At 34.3% G+C, this 5,493-nt stretch overlaps 1 non-coding gene across 1 annotated transcript; it reads left to right on the top strand.

Moving 5' to 3' along the window:
- The first annotated feature begins 4,829 nt into the window (after positions 1-4,829).
- LOC113598934 (U6 spliceosomal RNA) lies at positions 4,830-4,936 on the top strand. The gene has a single exon (XR_003419701.1). It is a non-coding gene; the product is annotated as a U6 spliceosomal RNA (small nuclear RNA).
- The last annotated feature ends 557 nt before the right edge of the window (positions 4,937-5,493 follow it).

Below are 5,493 nucleotides of genomic sequence, written 5' to 3'. Positions count from 1 at the left end.
CTCTTCTGCATCTGACACTCTTGACTTCACGTTCCTGGAAAATTTTTGTTTTTCCAGGGCTGTCTTCAACAGCTCTGATTTTTGTTTCATTTTGTTTTTATTTTGTCATCTCTTTGTCAGCCTAACCTTTAAAATCCCTTATAAATTGTCTTTTACTCATGCTCTCTTGATACTAGTTCTATAGTTCCATCACCTCTCTTACTTTTGAAAACTGTTTATATGCTAATGACTCATAAATATGTCTCTCCAACCCAAACCATGTCCTAAGTTTACTCACTCAAGTATCACAATATTGGCTACCCATTAACCCTTGATTGTACCATATTCGTCTCAAAATCATCATGTCCAAAATGGAAACCCCACCCCATATGTTCCAAACTCTATAAATGGCACCATAATCTGCTTAATTGTCAAAACTAAAGACCTATAAGTCAGGCCACAGTCTCTTCCTGTTACTCCCCATACCCTGACACGTGGTATCCTGTTTTGTGAGTATTTTTCAGTCTGTTTTCTATTCCAATATATCCCTTCTTTCAGTATATTGTCCAGATGAGTTCAGTAGATGCTTCTCAGGTTTTCCTCATTCCACTCTTTGGCTCTTAAATACATCCTTGAGGTGCCCATCAGTGTCATGCATCTTTCTCAGCCAGTATTCTTCAATCACTCCACTTCGCCTGCAAGATGGCATTCAGACTCCCACACGAGTTGTCTTTGTGAGCAAGTTCTCTTCAACTTTAACTCATTAATCTCCTTACCCACATCTAGTTTTAGTCCTTTTCCCTCACTTTGTATTTTCATAATGCTAACCCACATGTATTTTGCTTGACCCATCATGGAGTTTCATGCTACCATGTCTTCATTTGATTAACTCTTACAAATGTTTCAAAGCCTGTTTAAGGTGTCAAACAGAGTTCAGATGCAAGTAGGGTTTAATCATAACCATCAGGATTTAACCAAGCCTAGGTACTAGGGGAAACTGGAAAGTACTAGTGCTAGCTCTGTTTCAAAATGCAAAATAAAATTCCAAAGGGTGAGTTTAAGCTGAGGATTCAGAAGGGGTGGGGTTACCCGAAGCAACTAGCACCATACCATTAATCAACAAGGTTTAAGGGATAGTCTATAATCTATCTAATGGTATGTCAGCATTTTATGCATCTAAAAATCTCTACTTTGATAAGGTCAAGAAATCTATGCCTTTATGGATGGTCTGTAAGCAATTTTATAGTATTATTGATAATAAATACATAGTAATTCACCTTTTATAAGATTCTGACTTTTCAGATTTTTTCTGTTATGGAAATATATTTGGGTTGTAAAGAGAAGAGTGAATGTAATCTATTTAAAATATTTATTTTATTAAAAATTCAAGTTCTAAACACATCTCAGAAGGCTCAAAGATGATTTAATTAATTTGAAATTGGTTTTGAACTGCTTCAAAGATACTTTCAAGTTCACATTGTTGTGTGAGTATGATAACCTTTACAGCCTCCTACATCAATATAATTACTTTTACAGTTTAAGGATTATAGCTATTAAACACTAATTTCACAATTTAAACTAATTACTAGCAATAAATTGTTTAAAGAATGAGCACAGGTCAATTTCTGTAATATTGTAAAAAAAAAAAAAAAACATGGGGTGGTGATTTTCCTAAGGTCAAATATACATTTGAAAATAGGCATTGCACAAAATTTCACTGGGATTAGAAAATTAAAATGCTATCAAAGTGCTAAGAATAGAATTAATTTCATGACAGCAGAGTAATATAAGACTACTGGTTAAAAAATATATTATTCATTCAATCAGTTATTTATTATATAAACAGTTGTCACACCATTATTATGTGGAAAAATTGAATAGTGTGCTGACAATACAAAGAGAAGTGAGGCTCTCCTGCTTCTAAGGAGCTAGTCAGTGAAACAGGAAAGGAAGCAATTAGAAAGCAATGTGGCAAGTGTTATAATCAAGCTAAGTACAACCCATTTGGGAAACATAAAATAAAGCATGTTGCCTTAAAGCTGTACTCTGGTAGTTTTTTTTTTTTTTTTTTTTTTCTGTAGACTAAGTTGTTACTTTTTGCACCTGTATTTATGGCTATTAAAAACATATATATATCCTTAATATCATAATATATGTATCCTTAATATCATTATATATATGTATATATATATATATCCATCCTTAATATGATTATCCATTTCATAATATTCATTTCATAATATTCAATTAATTTCATAATATTTTTGAGTAAACATGAACAAGAGTCAATGCCTGTCATAAGAATGAGCCTGTATGATAATTATATAGATACATACATATATATATACATATGTAGTTAACTTAATAAGCATAACTTATAAAAATAAATTTGAGATCCATCATTACTTCTCCTGAACTTTTATAACACATGTGTCTTAAAGAGAATGAGTAACCCAGGAGTAGCAAGTAGGTTTTAGCCATAATTGACTGTTGAAGACTATCTGAAGTTCAATGAGGTAAGAATTCCAGAGATGTCTAGACTCAGTAGGAAAGAATGTGGCTATTGATTATATGTGCTGTGGGCACAGAAAAGGGGAATGTTGGCTCACTGCATGCCATCCCTGGAGTGGGTTAACAACAGAGATACTAAATGATTAGCGTTAGAACAAGGAAGAAGAGGGAATGTAACACATTAAAATTAAATGCTGCTAGGAAAATTAGGTGTGAACAGTCATTCACAGATGAGGTACTCTGATAAGACACCTGCTACCAGCTAGAATCAGCTCTCCTGGCTGAGGGAAGGAAAAAATGATTGAGGGACAATGGAAACGGTCGGTGGAACTCTGCTGCAGACTATCTCCATTTTTCACTCATTTGTGTTCAGTTTACAAATCATGAGGAAAAACAAGAGCGTTTGGAATGCATTGTTTTATATTTGGTTGAGGTTGATTTTCAAGAGTCATCCTTGTGGGGAAGGGGGAGTTTTTCACCTGGAAACAACATATTAATAACAATAACTTCTAAGGCGCCAGAGACTTTTGGGCAGCACTAGGCCACAAGATAGTGTATTATGTAGTTAAATTCGTACCATTCTTTAAATACTTCCCTGAAAGACAATCACAGATTAAGAGCTTTGAGATAGTCAGCTCAGTAAACAACAAAATTCTTAGGTTGATAGAATAACAATCTAGATTTAATCGCTGATAGAATATTCCTGCTGAATATAAAATCAAATTAACACCAGCAGGTTAAATGGTAGGACTTATTTTTAGAATAAGTCTTTTCCCTCAGCATAACCTATCAAGCTTGACATTTCCTGTCCCTTTGCTCCTACGTTTTCATCCCCTTGTCTCATGCATTTTTATCTATATAAAATTGAAGCTGGCAAGCACATTCCTCCCCCTTATTTGCTTTCTATAAGTGTGTGTGTGTGTGTGTGTGTGTGTGTGTGTGTTTGTAGGTACCGTGGAGGCCCTTATAAAATTCAGAAAGGGAATGCATCAAGTCAAATAACAAATGTCCAATGTAAAAATATGATACCCATTTCAAAGCTTTCTTCAAATATTGTATAGTAATCTGAAACTCAGGAATTTCTTACTGGATCTGAATTCATGACTAACATCCATTTTCATGCTAGCATAGATACCCATCTATTGGTGAAGAATCATTGTACCTTCTAAGAAGGAAGACATTAAAATGTATATTGTGTGCATATATATATATATATATATACACACAAAACAATGCCACATTATATATATAAATATATATACATATGTATATGTACATATATGTGTGTGTATGAGTGTGTGGCCATTCAATTTATATGCAGTATATATAAAATGGAACATTGCTATTCTTATAAATTCATATGTGGCTTACTATATTGGGCAAAAAAAACCTACCACTTCATTACTTTAATGATTTCTTCCTTAAATAATTTAATACTCTTAGTGGTAGAAATGAGCCCAGATGTCTATTTTTTCAAAACTATATCTTTGAAGAGAAATATAAGACTAGCTCTTCTATCCACTCTAGCAAGGGCGAGGTGAAAGTCACTGACAGCAGAACGTGTGGTAGAAAGCCCAGAGCATTAAGGCAGTGGGAAGATGAGGGCCTGGATTTGTGAAATGGCGACAAAAAGGAAGTGGAAGAGACTCTATTGTGACAATATTTGACCAGTTTGGGCTACTGGTTGGGTTTGAAAGGAGATGTAGGTGCAACCTCAAAAACAAAAACCAACCAACCAACAACAACAACAAAACCCACATCACATAGAGTTCTCCTATTTGAGTAACAAGAAGAAAAGACTTTTACCAGAAATAAGGAAGGATAATTTTGTAGCAGATTACATTTCAATTTAGACATAAACCATAATTGGTCCACTTAAATGTGGTATTCCGTAGAAAGAAACACGGATTTGGACCCATTAACTCTTAAACCTACTGTGTGAGTTATGTGCTATTTTTATATCACGTTTATAGATGAAAAACAGGTATAGACAAGTTGCATGCTCAAGGTAATTCAGTAATCAGTGGAGCCAGCTTCAGAGAGCCTACTTTTAGCCGTTACCTAGAACATCTAATGATTGCACCGTCTTTGCTTATTCATTGGAGAGATTAGGTGATAACGTCACGTCACACCATATTCCCATCATCTTTTATGTGGGCAGAACACAAAGCATGGTCAGATTTCATAGTGCAAAATGTAGAAAGCTAATTGTATGTTGGTTTCTCTTCTTAGTTTTGCCCATTCAGTGAGTAAAGGAGATGTCCAGTCAATGCCTACTGGTTTTGTTGGTCTCTTTGTTTTGTTGGACTGGGCAATCTGATTTAGGAATTCAAGAACTAGTGCTCACTTTGGCAGCACATATACCAAAACTGGGGCAATACAGAGAAGATTAGCACGGCCCCTGAGCCAAGATGACACTCAGATTCGTGAAGCGTTCCATACTTTTGTGCCAATAAATAATTTAAAGCATAAAAAAGAATGTAAGAAATAAGAGAAACTGGTTTGATGCTCTCTGAACACATAGTTTATTTCGTACTCCAACTTGTGCTAAAAGAAATCGAAGACAGGGTCTTGGTTTTCTGATGCTCAAAAGTAAAGAGGAAAACATATAGACAAATTTGAAACAGCTGGATGTCATGAACTTGAATCTGGAATACTTAATTCTAAGAAATCTTGAATTTAATTATCAGAGCCACAGTATGCCTATAACAGATTAAAACAAATAAAGAATGTCATCTCGTTCATTCCTATACTCTAACTTTGGTCTTCTTATCTACTTTTTCTATGGATATGGAATGTAGGTGATTAGGAAAAGAAAGTCCCTTAATCAGAAAATCACAATATCAAATCAAAATTGTGTCACCACATTTATGAATATATATTGTAGAGTGACTCAACGTACACTATGCAATTTGATCTTCGTAGTCACTCTTTCAAGTAGATACAGAATATTTTTTATCATCTCTATTTTAGAAAGGAAGCATAAGAAACTCAACAAATTTA

The sequence above is a fragment of the Acinonyx jubatus genome, chromosome B2 (genome assembly GCF_027475565.1).
Source record: "Acinonyx jubatus isolate Ajub_Pintada_27869175 chromosome B2, VMU_Ajub_asm_v1.0, whole genome shotgun sequence".
NCBI classification, from domain to species: Eukaryota; Metazoa; Chordata; class Mammalia; order Carnivora; family Felidae; genus Acinonyx; species Acinonyx jubatus.
This window is presented reverse-complemented; position numbering and strand designations above follow the sequence as displayed.